This window comes from Lacerta agilis, chromosome Z (assembly GCF_009819535.1).
Source record: "Lacerta agilis isolate rLacAgi1 chromosome Z, rLacAgi1.pri, whole genome shotgun sequence".
NCBI classification, from domain to species: Eukaryota; Metazoa; Chordata; class Lepidosauria; order Squamata; family Lacertidae; genus Lacerta; species Lacerta agilis.
This window is the reverse complement of record NC_046331.1, coordinates 22,838,015-22,858,169: the sequence shown is the minus strand read 5'-3', so window position 1 is coordinate 22,858,169 and position 20,155 is coordinate 22,838,015. Positions and strand designations below refer to the sequence as shown.

The 20,155-nt window shown below is 45.4% G+C and overlaps 1 protein-coding gene across 3 annotated transcripts in view; it reads left to right on the top strand.

Annotated features, from left to right (window-relative positions):
* Positions 1-11,129: 11,129 nt before the first annotated feature.
* PAK3 (p21 (RAC1) activated kinase 3) overlaps positions 11,130-20,155 on the top strand; it is a 76,593-nt gene continuing 67,567 nt past the window's right edge. For 2 of the 3 annotated variants that reach the window (XM_033137342.1, XM_033137340.1), the window contains exon 1: positions 11,313-11,404. The gene's annotated coding sequence lies outside the window, so the exon portion shown is untranslated. Of the gene's footprint in view, positions 11,190-11,312; positions 11,405-20,155 lie in introns of those variants that run through there. The other variant, XM_033137341.1, reaches the window with a different exon arrangement.

Below are 20,155 nucleotides of genomic sequence, written 5' to 3'. Positions count from 1 at the left end.
AGAAATCTGCCCTAGAACATGCCGACGGTTGATCATATGGTAATCAGCTTGCTCTGGCAACTAGAAAACTAGCTAAATCCTGTAGGTTTGATTTGTCAGTGAAAATGACTAATGCATCCTTTCCTATGCAGTTTCTCTTGTTCCCCAGTCACTGCTTTACATTTCTGTATAGAGCAGCTATAGAGCAGAGGGCCTTCTCGGTAGTGGCACCCACCCTGTGGAACGCCCTCCCACCAGATGTCAAAGAGAACAACAACTACCAGACTTTTAGAAGACACCTGAGGCAGTCCTGTTTAGGGAAGCCTTTAATGTTTGATTGATTATTATATTTTAATATTTTGTTGGAAGCTGCCCAGAGTGGCTGGGGAAGCCCAGCCAGATGGGCGGGGTGTAAATAATAAATTATTATTATTATTATTATTATTATTATTATTATTATTATTAGGAGTTCTAACACTGTGATCTGTGGACCACCAGTTGTCAGTGAGCTTAATTCCGGTGGTTCACAGCATGTGGCATTAAATATTCATATTGATTTTTAATTGAATATTTATTGCTTATTTCGTTTATTTCATTTCATTGTATTACAATTTGAATTCTATGTATGCAAATTGCAATACAAGAGTATACCAATATATATAATAAAAGAAGCAATTTAAATGCAATTTAAAACCATACAGCATAGCATCTAGCACAGTGCATTACAATTGCTACAACAGACAGAAAAATCACTAAGTGGCCCACCAAGCCCTTTGGCAATTTTCAAGTGGTCCATGTGGAACCACTGGACTAGGTGGTTCTTGTTCACTGGTGCAGGTAGGGAATTTTAGTCCCTGGGTTTAATGGCCTCATGCTTCCCTTTTATATGGTCATTTTGTGAAGCACAAAAGTGACATTTGCCTTTTTCTCCCCCACTCTGCCACTCCATGCTTTCCAGTTGCTTGCATATTCCTGATAAGTTAGAGCAACTGGCAGAGGGGCTGCTCTGAAGTTCTGCATAATCTACCTGAGCCAGTGATGCTCAGTTAAATTGTCAGTAGGACCAAATTAAACTTACCACCATTTGCCACATCCATCTGAAGTCCTTCTTGGCTGCTAGAACCCTGCTGCCATTCTGTATGGTATTTTGAGGAAACATAGGCTCAGGGGCTGGAGTTCCTCAGGGTGAGGATCATAGCCAGAAGAAAGGAATGGCTTCCCATCACTCTTCATCTCTCACTAGCTTTCTGATGTTGGCCTCCATGTAAACTAGTTTTAAATGGCAGCAGCCTGCCCTCTGACAAGTGAATATGAATTGAGTGTCTTTTGAAGACTCTCTGTACGTGTTCAAAGACACTCAATTCATATTCACTTGCCCCTGCCTATCTGGGATTTGAGATAAGGGCTTCTGGGTTGAGGATGTTGCCGAAAGAGCAGACATGAATACTGGCATTGCTTATGCATCATGGGTTCAGTGATGGAGGGGGAAATCTGTAAGGTTGTGTGGGTTCAAGCAGAGAAGAGGTACTGTAGCATGCCCTTCTGGATTACACTCTCACTTTTAATTCAGATGAAGGACTTTCTCACAATGGGAGCCATCTGCCGATCAGCCATTCACAGGGAGAACCTACACCTGCCAGTAACCCACTCAAATGTCGCAACTTGGCAAAGAGAGCCATTTGGATGTTGTTTGCAAAGTGAGATGAAGTTACAGTAACCAAGACAGATGTGATTCTCTGGGTGACCCCCTTGGCCTAAAGCTGCCCATTCATTAGCCAGATTAGAGTGGCAAATTGGCAGAAGCAGAGATACTGCTCCACAAGCTTAGCTGCCAACCCAGCCTCGGCGTAATAAGAACTCAAGGAGAGCCCAGCTTGGGCAGGTTAAGGGATGGGGAATCTTTTTTAGACTGAGGGCCTTCTGAGTAACCTTCCAGGGGCCACATGCCAGTGATGCGTGGAGCCAAATAGGTATTCTGTTGTAGGCAATTGAACAACTTGTGGTACATGCTTGGTTGCAGAGCTGTGTGTGTGAGATGTCCATTATCGTCTCTCCTGTTTGCAAATGGACCCATGGACCCAGAATAATGGCAGCCCCTCTTCTGTTTGTTTTTTTAATGTTGCGTTTGTTTTATTTTATTTATGTTTGCTAAAGAAGCAAAGTCCTGAGGACTAGCTTTTTAAAGAGGCAGCACCTCATCTCTTCCTGTCCCAAATGAAAATTGAACCATGTCCACCTCCCACAACTGTGCTGTGGCTGGCTTGGTGGGGGAACACCTACACTAACTTATTATTGGTTAGTGATAAAGTATTAAATTAGTTAACTGGCATTCAGGAGCCACTTAATGAAGTATAATAGCAGTATATTCAGATGTCCATTAAACACAGTCTGATGGGCTGGTGCTTAATTGAAATGTGTTAATATTCATATTTACATATCATTACTTTGAAATATAGTTGAGCTGCCAAAAAAAGGGCCAGATGACCATAGTCTGAAATGGGGAGGGGCAGGCAAGCGTGTAGAACTGCAATGCTATGCTCACTTATCTGGCATTGAATTTAATGGGACCTCCTTCTGAGTAAACATATATGGGATTGCCGGGGGGTGGGGGTTCAGGCACAAGTCTTTCCCAGTCCTAACTGAAAACCCCCAGGAATAAAACATGGGACATTCTTAATGCAATGCCTATGCTGCCCTTCAGCCAATGAGCCACAGCCCTTCCCCATATTGTTCTATAATATGTATCCTGTTCCGGTCCTGTGGAGGAACCTCTGGGGTTTGGTGGAGGGAGGCAAGTTCCTACTGAGCAACTTGCTCCAGCAACATAGGAGACCCATACTGGATCAGGCCAAAGGCCCATCTCGTTCCAACATCCATTTCTCACAGTGGCCAGTCAGTGCAAGCAGGACCTGAGTCTGAGTGCAACAGCACTCTTCCCACTTGTAAGTCTCAGCAACTGGTATTCAGAGCTATACTGCATCAAGCAGTGGAGGCAGAATATAACATTCATGACCAGTACACCTGAGACCACACTAAAGCCTTTTATACACTGACACCCAGAACCTCTATGGTCCTAGCATTCTATTGTATCTGCAGGGCCAGGGATTCATGTGTGGAGCCCATTGACCTGGGTAGTGTGAGGTTCTTGGAGGCAGGTATGCTGCCCCTGTACTTGGGGATAAGCTCAGAGGTCTATGGCATCCCAGTCCTCTAGATTTCTGACATACTGGACTCAATAGTTCAGTAGTTTCTGTTGGCACCACAAGCCCCATAGCCTCTGAGTCTGTGTCCAGGTCACTACTAAGCACCAGGGTTATGACAATATGTTGTCAGGAGTTCAAAATATTATTCTGAGATGGGGGGGGCGCTAATCTGTATGAGTCCCTTCTAATTTTTGGAGTTTTTAATCCAGCAAGGGTTAAAATCTAAAGGATTCCTTTGTTGAATTAGCCAGGCAAGGGGCTTAGTTGCCACCTAAGTATGGTTTTTAGTATAACAAAGGAGGTTGCTCTGTGCCAGAGAGCAAATAAGTAGGGGCCCCCCTCCCTCACCTGGCTAGTAGTGCCAAAGACAAAAACAAGAGGGAGTGGAGTTGTGTGAGAACTGAGCTAGAAGCAGGCAGAGGCCTGAGAGTGAGAGACATGCTTGATTTCTGCTGGAATCCTATGCTGTGACTTTGGGGAAAGCAATACCATCTGGGGAGTTAACGCTGTGAGCCCCTTCATTGTATGTGTGCAAATAAACCATATGTCACAAAGACACCACATTGTCCTTCATTCCAAGGAAACTGAATCTTGGGCAAGCACCTGGAACCTCTGGAATTTTACACCACTTAGACATTGGGGTGACATGCAACAGTATTTCTCAGCAGCTGCAGGATGCACGCAGCATCAAGCCTTAGAGTTCATCTGCATGCAGTGGCGTCGCTAGCCTCTGCGCTGCTGGGGGCGGCGGCAGCGCAGAGGCACCCCCCTGGGGGAGGGGCACGACGCACGTGTATGCAGAAAGGGGGGATTTCCCCCTTTCCGAGGCTTTTTTTCGGCAGGGGGTGGTGACCAGCGAGGAGGGGGTGAGAAGCGTGACCCCCCCTCGCTGGTCGGCCCCCCCCCCCGCCGAAAAAAAGCGGCGGCAGCACCCCATCCGTGTGCTGCTGCTCCTGGGGTGACGGAGGGCGCAGTGGCGCGTGGGAGTGGCGGGAGGGGCCGCCGCTTGTCACCCCCACCCGCCGCTGCTCACCCTGTCACTGGGGGCGTACCGCCCCCACCGCCCCTCCCCAGCGACGCCCCTGACACTGAAGTGCATATGCCTTAGAGTGCAGTTGCACCCACTCCATTCTAGAGCTCATGGGGAAGGAGATCGACCTGGAAGAACAACAGATCAAGCAACACCAAATACCAAAATTTTAGCAAGCTTCCTCACCCTATGCAAAAATAGGAACAGTAATTTTCCAGGGCCAGGGTGATTTTCCAGGATCATTACATATGATAAGTAGGGACATCAAAAACATATGTTTCTATTAACTAATTAATCGTATACTATTCATTTTGCTCCTGCTTTCTGACAATTTCCTTAATGTGTCTTCTCTTTTTCTTTTAAAAAAGTCAGCATAACTGAAAAATAAACACTCCAGTCCTGCTAACATTCAAACAACAAATGGATCGGAGAACTGGAAAACCCCATCAAAGCCTTTAGAGGTTTTTTCTTTTCCCTCACCATCATTCCCTGCTTTCACCAGTCTCTGGTCTGAGACAAATACCACTGAAGATGTTGGTTTTTACTAACCATTAAAATTATTTTATTTTATTTTATTTTATTGCTGGTGGTGGTGGTAGTGATGGTGGCAGGAGAGGACCATACACAGGTAGCTTGGATCGGTACTGAGGAGTTTCCAAACGGTCTTATGCTTGGAGTTTCCAAAAGAGCCAGAGGATCTCCCTCAGATGAGCATCCCTACCACACATGCAAAGCTGTCAGGCTGCCCGATACGGGTTTCCATAGTTATCTGTTGTTAGGTGTTTCCTGATCTACCCAGCACTAAGCAGGGGGTGCGTGCGTGCGTCGTCCGCGAGCAAGCAAGCGAGCGAACGACAAGGCGTTCTCCAACATTTTCTGCTTGCGCGTTTCCTATTCAGACAATACGAACGATCTCTTCTGATGAAAGATCTCACCCATGGGGGGGGGGGTTGAAAGGGGACGACAGCAGCTTCGTTATTTGGTTACCAGGAGGAGCTGCTGACACTCCCCAGGTTGTCAGGACAACCAGCCCTGATCCAAACCTGCTCTGAAAGGTCTGAACCTCCGGCAGCTAACCAGCCCTTAGCTCTCAGCAGATGCTCGAGCCACGCTGGCCAATCAGAGTGCAGCTGGGAAACCATGACATCATAGTCGAAGTGGTCCAAAAACTTTAATTTTGAGTTTCCCTTGCGCTCCTTGCTCTCTTTTTTATGCTCTCCCTCTTGAAACGTCCTAGCGTCCCAGCCATGACAAATAGCAAGGGCAAAAATAGCCTTGTGGTGTTGCTGTTGTGAGCGATTTAAATTGCTGATGGTCCAGAATTGCGTGGAAGTAAAGTGTACTGTCCTGGATTTAAGTGGGGTGGTGGTGGTGGTGAGAGACAAAGTGTGGAGGCGTTTTGTGTTAAGAAATTCAGATGTTGCTAAAACCAAATCATTGCAACAGGAGCTTGTGAAGTTGCCTTACAGCAGGGCAGACCTCTGTTCCATCTCTAGGTCAGTACAAACTTGTCTAACAGGGAAATATAGCTCTCCAGAGTCTCAGGTGGAAGTCTTACCCATCAGTTGTGATCCGAGGGGGTTCTAGAATTTATGTTGCAACCTTCTGTGTGCAAAGCATATATTCTACCACTGAGCAATGGTACCTTCACCACCCAGTTTATGCACCACATGTTTTTAAAAAGCAATAAATAAAATATTGCAATAATATTTAAAAGGCAAGATGCAATTCCATAACATTATGTTCTGTTATTCCACTGTGTTTTTAAAATAAGATTTTCTATATTTGATCTTTTTTTTGATATTTTGAACTTTTTCCATATTGTGAGCATGTGTTATACGACATTATATTTAACTAGTATCTGAAGAAGTGTGCATGCACACGAAAGCGCATACCAAGAACAAACTTTTTTATTTTGTTTTGACTATGGCAGACCAACACGGCTACCTACCTGTAGCTAGTCTATTGACTGTCGGTTCTGATGACAGCAAAGCTCCTTGGATGTCAGGGAGAGAATTGCTTACTTAGTTATCTATTTGGATGATCTTTTTTTAAACCCTTATCTTCAACCACCTCCACCTCCCACCCCCACCCTAAAAAAATTCAAGGCTCACAGAACAGGTTGCAAAGTTCAGTAATGAAATAGGTCCTGCCCTCAGGTCCACTATTTATTTATTTATTTATTTGTTTATTACAATAATATCCCACCTCTGGGGTGTATGGGATGCTAGGGGAGAGGTAGCACTTCTGGTGGGGGGCATGACGTGCTCCTACTAGCTCTCCAGAGTCTCAGGTGAAAGTCTTACCCATCAGTTGTGATCCGAGGGGGTTCTAGAATTTAAGTTGCAACCTTCTGTGTGCAAAGCATATATTCTACCACTGAGCAATGGTACCTTCACCACCCAGTTTATGCACCACATGTTTTTAAAAACCAATAAATAAAACATTGCAATAATATTTAAAAGGCAAGATGCAATTCCATAACATTATGTTCTGTCCACCTTTGGTCTCCACCGTGTACCCAGCTCTCACCTGTGGCTCCTAGTATTGGTCTCTACAGCCACAGCAGGCACTGTAACTTCGAACAGTTCGACCTCACCTCCAAAGGCACACTCCTCCATTGTCCCCTGAGACAGATGGATGCCAACCAATGCTATTATATTTTCTCTTGTATTAATTAGTTCACAGCTTTGGGGGTCTTGGCCAAAAGGTGGTATAGAGTTAAACAGATTATGAGGATGAAAAATGCTGCTTGGATCCTTTGCTTCAGGTTTCCTATCTTGGGTACTCTGCCCTTGACTTCTGAGCTTGATATCTCTCTCTCTCTCTCTCTCTCTCTCTCTCTCTCTCTCTCTCTCTCTCTCTGTGTGTGTGTGTGTGTGTGTCAGAGGCACCATTTGCAGTTCTGCCTCAGGCAGCAAAATGTCTTGAGCCAGCCCTGCAAAAAGAGCAGTGGAGAGAAAAATGCTGAGTCAAGAGGAAAGTGTTTCAAACAACTGACTGCTGTAGAAAGCATGGGGCACAGAGAGGGTGTATCTCCCCTCACCCCCACGCCATTTTTGTTGTAAAGAACTAAATAATAAGTAAATATTTATCTCCTGTTTTAAACATGAACAGGTCAGGCCAATCTAGTAATCTCAGACTCCCAGCTCCCATCAGCCCTAGACAGCATGGCTGTGGTTCCATAAACCCCACCTTCATATAGCTGTGCTGGCTGGGACTGATGTGAATTGAAATCCAAACCACTGATAAAAGAGCAAAGTTTCTAATCCTCATTGTTGCAGGGCAAACTTTCAATGCACTGTACAACTTTCATCAATCTCTTTGAAATTATCTTCGTAGTTATTTTGAGAATGGCAAGCACTTTCCTGATGTTCACATTTTGATGAAAGCTGATGTTCACACAATGACAGAAAATGACTTACTGGTGTTCTTGAAAGGGCTTGTTTGGATGTTGGGCTCTGAGTGATGTCTCCCCCCCCCCGAATTCTCACCATCTCTCCATCTGACTGCTTTCTGCTTCTCTCACAAGACTCATTCTCATTGTGAGCTAGTCTGCTCATAGCAGCATTCACACCCAGCATTTGCACCCAGACCCAATATCTTGCCATTGGCTTGGCTGCTCTGATGTCATAATCTTTAACCCAGCTGGTATCACAAATTCCCACTTCTCCCTGGGGCTCACAGCTAACTGCTCAGGGGGCAATGGGGAGATTGTTTATCAGAGAATGTTGCTATTCATGAGCAGCCTGTGTAAAATTAAACAACAGAAGGGATCTCTTAATGCCATGAGCTGTCAATTGATGCCTTCTGGGAACTAATGAATTGCTATTTTGGAATCTTTTGATTGACAGGCAGATTCCTCCTTAGTCTTCCAGTTTTCCACCTCCAACATCTCATTTCTTTTTTGTGTACTCCTGCTGCTCATCTGGTTGACTCTAGATCAAGCTGTGATGGCTGACTATTTCCCTAACTCAAACTTTGAACCCCCCTTTAAGTGTATGTGAAACTGGGCAACCAAAATTTTAAAACCTTTCATTTACTTATTATTAGATTTACATCTTCCAAGCAGCTCAAGGTGGCTTCCCTCCCTCCCCACTTCCCATTTCCACATAAAGTGAAGTAGGTTAGCGGGTGGTGCTGTGGTCTAAACCACAGAGCCTAGGGCTTGCCAATCGGAAGGTCGGCAGTTTGAATCCCCATGACGGGGTGAGCTCCCGTTGTTCGGTCCCAGCTCCTGCCCACCTAGCAGTTTGAAAGCATGCAGTGCAAGTAGATAAATAGGTACCACTCCAGCAGAAATGTAAACAGTGTTTCCGTGTGCTGCTCTGGTTCACCAGAAGCAGCTTAGTCATGCTGGCCACATGACCCAGAAGCTGTCTGCGGACAAACGCCGGCTCCCTCAGCCTATAGAGCGAGATGAGCGTGCAACCCCAGAGTCGTCCGCAACTGGACCTAACGGTTCAGGGGTACCTTTACCTTTACCTTAGGTTAGCTGAGAGGCAGTGACAGGTCCAAGGTCACCTAGTGAGCTTTATGGCTTAGTGGGGATTTGAACCCTAGTGTCCCAGGTCCATCATTCTAACCACTATACCACACTGACTCTCTTTCGTCCACTAGGCTGATAGTTAGGTTTAATGTGAGATGCTGATGAGCTCTTTCTACCAAAGCAAGTGGGGGATTGCCTCACCATGCAGGAGACCCAAACACAGGGCCATCCCAAGACACGTTAGCATCTGAGTGAACCACAAAATGGTGTCTCTTTCCCACCAAGAATGGAAGGAGTGAGTGAAGATCTGACATCAGGAACAAGAATAAAGCTCTCTGTTGGGATCCGCTGCCCCTGTGGAACCTGCCACCTGAGGCAGTTGCCTCAACTTGCCTCATGGGCTGCCTGGCCCTGCCCAGACAGAATGTTGGATAGGAACAGCAGCACATCATACAATGTTGTCATTCCATACTAGGCTACGGTGAGCTACAGTCAGCCATGAAATCTCCATGGAGGAGCTGTGGTATGTACATTGTTGTGGAAGTGCCCAATTCTTTCCCCTGTAGAGCATCTATATGTGATTTAATCTCTTTCCAGTGATACTCCCAAGGAAACACACTTGGAAATCTCAGAGCACCATTTCTTGCAGTGACACCAGAATGATCATATGGATATTTGATTGGGCGGGCGGGGGGAGGGGGGCGGGACTCAAAGCCAACACACAGTACAATGCTTAGCTGGATTTCTTCTGTGCTTTCTGCCAGATCATGCAATTGATGAAAAATGAATATGATGACAAGATTTTGGATGTTCTAATGTAAAAGTGTGTCAGTTTCTTAGAGTGGAAGCTGTCCTTTTTGGCTGGGATGGGTCCTCAGCTTGGCTGAAGGTAATAGTGTAGCTACCTGTAACTTCATCTCATGTAAACACATTACCCCTGACACATTGGTCATAGACATACTGTACAAATCAGAAAACTATGCATGTGAGGGCCTTATTAGTGATGGTAACTTGGTTGCAGGAATCCCTCGCTTTGGCATCCGCCTTCCTCTCTTTACCTTCTGGTGAATGCTAACCCAGTTTTACCATTCAGCCAAGTGAAGTGGCTTCCTTAAGCAGCACATGAGATTAACACATGTAATTTGTCTCTTTAACAACCCCAATATGTCAGCCTTTAAATCAGGGGTAGGCAGCCTAAGGCCGGTGAGCCGGATGTGGCCCAATCGGCTTCTCAGCCCGTGGACAATCCAGGAATCAGCATGTTTTTACAGGAGAAGAATGTGTCCTTTTATTTAAAATGCATCTCTGGGTTATTTGTGGGGCCTGCCTGGTGTTTTTACATGAGTAGAATGTGTGCTTTTATTTAAAATGCATCTCTGAGTTATTTGCGGGGCATAGGAATACGTTCATTATTATTTTTTCAAAATACAGTCCAGCCCACCACATGGTCTGAGGGATGGTGGATCGGCCCACGGCTGAAAAAGGTTGCTGACCCCTGCTTTAAATGTTTTTTACAGTTATCTATTCTCTTGCTTTGAGCAATGCCAGACAGCCAAGAAATACTGGCTCCTTCCCCCGTAATAATAATATTAAAAAGCAACCAACAGTTTTGCTATCTTACCATAGTTTTTTAAAAGGTAGCTTTTAAGAAACCCATTTGTGTTGTCAGGGTTGCAATCCAATCACATGTGTGAGCAGCAGTCCCAAAGTGCAATTAGTGTGTGTGTGTGAAAATAAAATAAAAATCTGCTCCTCTATTTCAGTCTATTTCTATTAGGGCTTCTTTGAAAATCTTTGGATTAAGAATATTTTGTTGTTATCTGCTTTCAAACAGGCCTTTAAGACTTTTTTTTTTAAAAAAATCAAGTTCTAATACACAAAGATGCTGGGCAAGTTTTTAAATGAGTGCTGTTCTTTATTTTGAACCATCCCATATTATTAATGTGAGACATGCCTGGCTAGAGTGTGTTTTATGTTGCCACTAGTTTAAATTGTGTGTGTTTTAAAATTCTTTTATGACCCTGAGTGTGAGTTGCTCTAGTTGTTGTTGTTGTTGTTGTTGTTGTTGTTGTTGTTGTTGTTTTAATACTGATGATGGTGATGATGGTGATGATGATGATGATGATAATAATAATAAAAATAAAAATACCCTTTCCATTCATATGGTCATAAGGAATGTGCTTGGGTAAGCACAACATTTTTAAAGTTTGCATAGGCTTTAATCTAAAGCCAGCAGAGGGAAAAGGGCAAAGGCCACTGGCGTGGGGGCTGGATTCAAGTTTCTGAATGAGGCCGCCCTCCTCATATTTCCAAAGCTGCTTGTCTCTGAAACATAAGATTTGTCTTCCCCTGCCCTGCCAGTGCTATTAGTAGTATTATTATCTGCTCCCTCTCAGCCTATCAGGGCGGCAGGAGCCTGGTGACGACATGTGCTAGGGAACAGCACTGAGGCAGTGAAGCATCCAAGCTACTAATGTTAGGATTGGAGGTCAGAAGCTGCTCTATGGGGAGAAAGGGAAGCCTTTTAATGGACTAAGCCAGGAGTGTGCCTTCCTTTCCCTCCTTACCCACTCCCCTTTCTTTCTTTCTTTCTTTCTTTCTTTCTTTCTTTCTTTCTTTCCTGCAAAGGGTATTGCTTTCGATGACAATACCAGACCCTAAGAGGCCGACAGTCTGGATACAGCATGACAGGACAGACTGCAGGTAATGCTTCCTCAACCTCGTTTTTTTCCCCTTTGCTGCTGTTACACTGGGAACAGGGCTGGCCTGTGGCCCTTTGGTTTGCAAGACACCTGAGCCACGCATTCTTCTGCTTTTGCAATCAAGGAGCTTCTCCCTCTCCAATGCGGGGGGAAAAGACGACCCCAGAAAATGCATGCTTTGTTTTTTTTTGTTTTATAGCGGTGTGCAAACCTGGGCTTTGGGGAAGGGGTCTTATTCCTTGTCTTCAAAGCATCTTGCATCTACCTGCCCCCCTTCCTCTCTGATTTGTAAATAGTTGTGTGTTTTTTTTTTAAATAACAGTAATGTCAGAAAATCTGGGGACTGACATCTTCTATCAGTTTAACCCTTGAGGGGATGGAGGGGAAATGGGAAGGGGGGCTTCCGATTGCAAATGCAGAAATCTGTTCTTGCCGCTGACTGAAGTGTCAACACCAATGTCAGCAGCAGGAGCTGCCTTGATGGGCTTCCCATTGAAAGGGAACAATACAGGCTCTGGTTGTTATTCAGATGCACGAGAGAGACTTGGCCTTATTGTAGTACTGTGTGTGTGTGTGTGTGTGTGTGTGTGTGTATCTTCCTGGCCAATGCATTCAAGACATTTCTGTATTTTCTTTTGTATTGAAAGGGGGCTTTGGGGGCTAATACAATGTAAGGCTGTTCCGCCATAAGGCATTAGTCTGTGATCTTGAAATGCTGGTTGTTTCTGCTGCTAGGCTTCCTCCCTTTGTCCCAGACTTGTATGTATGGCTATGTTATCCAAGTAAGGAACTGTCACCATGCACTGTCCTACTCCCTACTGCTCTCTTTGCTCCTTCTGTTTCATGTCAGGTTTTAGGATCTGTTTGTATTTGGGCACCAGAATGGAAGACAACGAGTGTATCTTTGTTAAGCAGCAATAAGAAGATGACGGTGAAAATTATTTTAAAAAGCAGAGGTGCAAAAATGGGATTGTCTCTAGTATAGTTAAGCATGTGTGACTCAGTGGGCCTCAGCAGCTGAATGCTGATCTTGTTATCCATTTAAAATGGCCCCTATCTCCCCTCTCTCTACCAAAAAAAAAAAAAAAAAAAGGTTCATGGTCAAGAGGTTTATTTTCAGTGTCTCTCCCTGGGATGGAACTCTCTGGGCACTGGCATTTTGTCTTCATGTAAGGTTTTTAACACCTTTCATGTGCCTGAGGATGGCTCTTCCTTTCCCTTGTTTTGTCAAGATGTGTATCACTTCTTCTTTTTAATACTGAGGAAATAATGTTGGGGTTTGGTATGTTTTATTCTGCATTTCTTGTTGATCATAATTTTTTTTGGTTTGGAGCTTGTCAAAATTCTGCACCCCTAGGCAGGGCTGCCAAGGTTGAGTGAGGTTTCGGTTCAGCAGGTCAAAGACCAGACATAGATCTGATTGTTTGAATCTTTCACTGGGGCGGGGAAGTAGGGAGATGCGGGGATGGTGTCAACATGGCTGGCTGTTACAGTCGTGGCAGCAGGGGGGCAGAGAGAGAGGGAGAAAGTCTTGAGGGGTGGGTGAAGCAGCTATCTGCTGTAGGGAAAGATAATAGAAAATGCTGGGCCCTGGTGGGGAATGAAATCAAGTGGTCCCCCATGACTCCTCCTTGATCATAAATTAACATTCAGCAGTTTATTTCTAGATTTTCCAGAGGCACAGCTGGTGGGAGAGGGGATTGCTGGGAGAAAGGAGAGGGATCATGGGTGGCAGATTGATGCTAAGGAGGAAGATGGGTTTGCTATGCCAGTGAGGAAGATGGGCAGAGGGGAGGCATGAGAGCTGCCTGAGTGGGAAATGGGAAGCTTGAGAGAGGAGGCAAAAGAGGAAGGGAAACAGTCAGTTGGTGATGTTCATAGAGAAAGGAACAAGGTGGAAGGGTGGTGTACAGTGAGAGGTTTAGTGAAATAGCGGTATAAGAAAGCATCCTGATGGATCAGGCCAAAGGGGCCCCATCTTGCTCAGTATACTGTTCCCACAGTGACCAATCAGATGACTATGTGAAGCCTACAAGCAGAGCCCAAGCACAACAGCTCTTTCTTCACTTGTGATTCCCAGGCACTAGTATTTAGCTCTGAAGGGACAGCATAACCATCATGGCTAGTAGCCATTGACAACTGTCTCCTCCATGAATTTCTCAATCCTCCTTTAAGGCCCTCCGTGTTGGTGGCCACTATTACATTTACCATAGTTTAACTATGCAGTGTGATGAGACACCGAAAGAAAGACAAAGGAAAGAGCAGTGTGTTGGATCCTGGGGAAGGTTGATCTGTGTATACATAAGGTTCTGAAGGAACTCCGCAGAAGTGGAGAGGACTGTAGAACACCTTCTACAGCTACGCAGCTCAGCATGTGTGTTGCAAGGTGTGAATCGTTGATTGTCAGGTCTGGGTCTAGTTCTAGCTTGGTTGCAAGGTAGGTTTTCCATTCTAAGAACACACCAACTTTGCAGGGACTAGCAATTTTATTTATTAAATTTCTGTACCACCCTTCATTGGAAGATCACAAGGTGGTTTACAACAGAAAAACACAAAAATGCATGCTGTAATAACAAACAAAAATAATGACCCTGAAACCCACTGCTATTATTATTTACAAAAGGATATGAAAGGCAGGAACTATGTAATTGCAAGAACTCTGCAATTAGGATTGTCTACCGTATATACGTGAGTATAAGCCGACGCAAATATAAGCCGAGGCACCTAATTTGACCACAAAAAACTGGGAAAACTTATTGACCTAAGTATAAGCCGAGGGTGGGAAATGCAGCAGCTACTGGTAAATTTCAAAAATAAAAATAAATACCAATAAAAGGCTTGGAAAGAAAGGGTCTCTTACAGGGAGGGCTCAGGGGGTAAGGGGGCATATTGTGGGTACATTTCAGGGGGCAAGGGGAATATTCTGGAATGGATTAAGGGGGAAGGGGGCAGATTCTGGGAAGGTTTCAGGGTGGGTGGGGCATATTTAGGGAGGGCATGAGAGGCAAGGGGGCATATTCTGGGAAAGTTTCAGGGTGGGCTGTTTCTTGGGGGGCCAGAGCTGGGATGGGGGCAGTTTCTAGGGTGGGCAGAGCTGGGATGGGCAGGGGTTAAGAGGGAAGGCTTGGAAAGAAAGGGTCTCTTTACAGGGAGGGCTCAGGGGGAGGGGCATATTCAGGGAGGAATTAAGGGGGGATTCTGGAATGGATTAAGGGGGAAGGGGGCAGATTCTGGGAAGGTTTCAGGGTGGGTGGGGCATATTTAGGGAGGGCATGAGAGGCAAGGGGGCATATTCTGGGAAAGTTTCAGGGTGGGCAGTTTCTAGGGTGGGCAGAGCTGGGATGGGCAGGGGTTAAGAGGGAAGGCTTGGAAAGAAAGGGTCTCTTTACAGGGAGGGCTCAGGGGGAGGGGCATATTCAGGGAGGAATTAAGGGGGGATTCTGGAATGGATTAAGGGGGAAGGGGGCAGATTCTGGGAAGGTTTCAGGGTGGGTGGGGCATATTTAGGGAGGGCATGAGAGGCAAGGGGGCATATTCTGGGAAAGTTTCAGGGTGGGCAGTTTCTAGGGTGGGCAGAGCTGGGATGGGCAGGGGTTAAGAGGGAAGGCTTGGAAAGAAAGGGTCTCTTTACAGGGAGGGCTCAGGGGAGGGGGCATATTCAGGGAGGAATTAAGGGAGCAGATTCTGGGAAGGTTTCAGGGGTTGATAGTTTCAGGGTGGGCAGTTTCTACAGTGGGCAGAGCTGGGATGGGCAGGGGTAGAGCAGGCACAGGATCATAGAGTCTCAGCGCAGTTTCTACAGTGGGCAGAGCTGGGATGGGCAGGGGTAGAGCAGGCACAGGATCATAGAGTCTCAGCGCAGTTTCTACAGTGGGCAGAGCTGGGATGGACAGGGGTAGAGCAGGCACAGGATCATAGAGTCTCAGCGCAGTTTCTACAGTGGGCAGAGCTGGGATGGGCAGGGGTAGAGCAGGCACAGGATCATAGAGTCTCAGCGCAGTTTCTACAGTGGGCAGAGCTGGGATGGGCAGGGGTTAAGAGGGAAGGCTTGGAAAGAAAGGTCTCTTTACAGGGAGGGCTCAGGGGGAGGGGGCATATTCAGGGAGGAATTAAGGGAGCAGATTCTGGGAAGGTTTCAGGGGTGGGTAGTTTCAGGGGTGGGCAGTTTTTATGGCGGAGATGGGATGGGGGCAAAAGCAACAGGCTCTCTGGGGCTGAGCCGGCTCGCGCGCCTGCTCGATACTTGTCCTCCTCCTGCTCCCGCTGCCCCGTCGCTACCTGTGTTCCCCTTCGGGGAGAAGGGACGGGAGGAGGAGGAGGAGGCGATCCTCGCGCAGAGCAGGCACAGGAGGAGGGATCAGAGAGCAGGCACAGATGGGGGATCGGCAGGGCAGGGGAGACAAGCAGCAAGAAAGGATCCCTTTCTTGCCGCTTGTCCCTTTGCAGCCGCCCGCTTCACCTGAGTATAAGCCGAGGGCGGCTTTTTCAGCCCAAAAAATGGGCTGAAAAAGTCGGCTTATACTCACGTATATACGGTACTTCGGCCATTGCAGACCTCAGGTACTCCAACCATTTGCTGCCATCTCTAGAAAGTGAAAATTTGGATAGTTCAATGCCTGTGAATGGAATAGGACTGACAAGTGCTCAATAACAAGGGTGGACAGTTCCTCTAAGTTTGGGTGGACAGTTCCCTTTGCATAGTTGCAGCAATAATAGTGGGGTATCATCAAACAAAAGAGAGTGCCTGTTTCAGGTGACTGACAAATTCTGTTGCACCTTCTTTGGGTGAATTTCTTCATAACAGAGGCTACAGGGAAACCTTTTCTCTTGGTATTAAGCCATCCCAGCTCTGCATTAATTACTGACTTTAGAATCAAGCTGTATCAGAAAGAAGGCATGTCCATTATTTTCAATGGGTCTCTAAGTAGGAATAGTATTGGACACAACCCAGAGTTGCCGCATCACTTGCAGCTTAAAGTAGAACAGCAATAATTGAGTGCTGCTATTCATCCATGTCTGAAGTTACAATTTGCTGTTGGGTTTTTGGTGTTCAATGGTAGTGGTATTTTATATATATTCTACATGAACCTGCTGATCCACACCATACATTCAAAGCATATTTATACCAGTCATGGTGTCCCCCAAGAATCCTGGGATCTCCAGCTTCCTCCTCACAGAGCCACAGTTCCTATAAGTCTTTGGGTAAAACCATGTGCTTTACAAATTCTTGCTATGTGGTCCCAATCCAGCTGAAGAAAGGCAGGTGGTGACCAGAGACAGGGTGCTTTCTGGTTTGACCTCACATCTCTGGAGTTCTTTTCCTACAGAAGTTCATGGTCTGGTGAAGTATCTGTTTTGCCAGGGCTTTTAGATGTTGCTTTTGTTTTTATGCTATGTATTTTTTGCTGCTAGAGATCCTTAAAGGTATCGTTCACTCCACAATTAAGTGAACTTAATTGGTTTGCGCTTCCTGGGCTACTGCCCCAGTCCAGAACTTAAATATGCATATTAGTCTGCAGTTCTATGAACATTTGCTCTTCAAACAGTAATTACTTACCTTTTATGAGGTGGTGTGAGGTGGCTATTTTGCTTTCCAAAAAAAAAAAAAAAAGTATATCAGACAAAACTACATACCAGAATCTGTTCTGTTAGGAGAAATTTGCACTGAAATGATGATGAATTTTCATGAGGTCTTAAAGAAAAACACTCCACTAACTGATATAGAAATGTAAAGAACTGAACAAGGGCCACATTCACACCATCCATTAAAAAAGCTATAATACCACAAAAAAAATCATGGGAACTATAGTTTTTGTTAAGAGTGCTGAGAGTTGTTAAGAAACCTCTTTTCCACCCCCAGAGCTACAATTTCCAGAGTTCCCCATGAAGAGGGATTAATTGTGAAATCAGTCTGAGAAGGAAACCACTGGGAAGGAAACAGGTCTTCTATCAACTCTCAGCACCCTTAGCAAATTACAGCTTCCGGCATTCTTTGGGAGGAAGCCATGAGTATTTAAAGTGGCATCACAGTGCTTTAAGAGTATGGTGTGAATGTGGCCAACACTGGAAGAATGAGAAACAGAGAAAGTGAGGCTGGGCACACATTCCCATTTACTCCGGTTCCAGTGCACTCCCACAACTGGTGTTTGAAGCCCAAAATGCATAGCATTAATTACCGGTAGTCACAATCCTCGGAAGCCAACTCCTAGATGCTAAGATGCCTTTGCTCCTCCCCAAATAAAAGATTTGAGGGGGACAAGCCCTCAAATGATGTGGATGTGCCCTGTCAAGTGATTGATTATGCAGGGCGGGGCTTACCTGCCCCACTCCCATACACCCTGTCACAATCCATCTGTATTCTGTAGCTTCTTGAGAAATACTGCTGTTTCATGTGCTTTCCCTCAAACCAGCCTCCATCCAGTTTGAAAATGTAATCTCTCATTAAGCTGAGGTTTGTATATGCACAGGTGATGGCTTCACTGAATAACAGCTGTGAGAGGACTGCAGGCATGGGAAATAAATCAGGTGAATAATAATATGTCCGGCAACATAAAGTGTGACTTGAAACATAGCAGGAGGCAGCAACCACCTTAATGTGTTCATGCCCTGAAAGAGACATGTTTGCCCATCCTTACTGCTTAGCCATTTACCCGCCTGGTTCTGTTTACTGTATCCAGTCCCCCTGGGTCTGAGGCTTTGGCTCAGAGCCCTGTCTGCGACTGACTTTATACTTCTGTTGCTCCAACCTCCTCTGCTACTTCCAACAGAAACAATTTCCAATGCTCACCCTCCGTCTATCGGGGCATGTGATGAGGGGATGGAGATTTCCCCAGCACTTTATTTCTGTGAAGAAAATTTTCCTTTACATAAGTTCATTACTTGCAATGAATATACCATGCACCGTTCTTTAGGTTTTCAGCCTGTATTTGTTTGTCAGCAGTTTTCAGTGCCTCTGTTCCCTCCCGCCCTTAAATGTAATTACAGTCGTACCTTGGTTCTCGAACGTAATCCGATTCAGAAGTCCGTACAACTTCCAAAACGTTCTGAAACCAAGGTGCGGCTTCTGACTGGCTGCAGGAAGCTTCTGCAGCCAATCAGAAGCCACGTCGGATGTTTGGCTTCCAAAAATAGTTTGCAAACCGGAACGCTCACTTCTGGGTTTGCGGCGTTTGGGAGCCAAAATGTTTGAGAACTAAGCTGTTTGAAAACCAAGGCACGACTATACAGTAATGTTAAGTGACGTACATGCCATTGTCATTACATATTTTGCAATAACGTTTTCTACACAATACAACATTTTAACCATGTTAAATGTGCTTTAATTTTCTCTCTCAGATATTTCTGGTGAAATACGGCGAAAATTAACACAGAGTGCTTTTTCTTAAAGCTTTGTTTAGTACAGTCTCCCCCAGCCAGGTGTTCTCTAGATACTTTGGACTACAACTCCCACTAGCTGGCTTGGTCTGATGGGAGTTGTAGTCCGACACATGGGCTTTGGCAAATATAGGTTTATTGGGGTGTGGTTTTTTTTTAAATAAGTAAGATAAATATGCTAAAATAGATCACTCTAGGGATCAGAACATTTTCTGATGCAAATCACCCAGTGCAATTTTTCTGATAGGAAGTTTTTTCTAGGAATTTTTCCAATTCAATCCCCCCCCCCCCGAAAATACGCATCACTGGTCAATGCAGTACTTCTTTCTTGATCCTGCTGAGGCTCTCATCATTTTCTATTTCCCTGCTTGGCTACAGCAAAGGAATCCTGGTAGCTCTTTGTGAAGACTAGGAATCTCAAGCAAGTGAAGTATTATAGTCAAATGGGATTCAGTGTGCAAAGCATTGCTTGTCCTGGTTGGCTGTAGAGGAAATCCAGGGAAAATCTTAGAAGAGGAATTTTGTGTCACCTACTTGGTCCTTCTAACTGAAGATGGCCAGGGTTGAACTGGGAATGGAAGCATATGCCGTACCACTGAGCCAAGGACCCTCTCCCACATCTGGGCTGGGAGAACTTTGGATTTCAGCAGTAGTATCCTTAAACCATCATAGGCTTTCCCTGGTGCCTGTGCCTGGAGGGATATATTACCCCTTGAGGGCTTTCATGACACCAACAGAACCTAACAATATTTTCCATGCACAATTCAACTGATCACCCATGCCCAAGAGGTTTGGGGGCTAGCAAACGAGGCTGCCTTATACCATCTAGCCTAGGGTTGTTTATAATGGCTGACCGCAGTTCACCAGGTTCCGAAGCAGAGGTCTTCTGCATTGCCTGCTATCAATTTTTTAACTGGCGATGGCAGAGATCTTCTGCATGAAAAACTCGTGATCTACCAGTGATCTATGGGTGTAGCCAGGGGGCAGGGGTCATCTGCCCCCAATCAAATAAATAAAAAACCTAACTAACAGTAGAAGTAATCAGAATATTTGAAATTGAAATGCTTGCTGAGGTCACCTGGATAATGTTGTGTCACATTCTAGCAATGCAACTGGCAACCCAACTGAGCGATACCTTACCTCAAGGCTCTGCTCATCTCTCTTGTTCAGCCATGCACCACTTTTGGTACCATAGAGCAGTCCATCAGTAGTACCTTGTGGAGAGTAAAGACTTGGCTAAGGTCAGTGATGACAGGGGAGTCTCTCAATGGGCTATGCTTACTGAGTGTGTACAGAAAAACTGCATTGGGGAAAAAGGAAGAATTTGAGATGGACGTTCTAAAAAGATTTTCAGCAAATCCACAAACACTTTATTTAA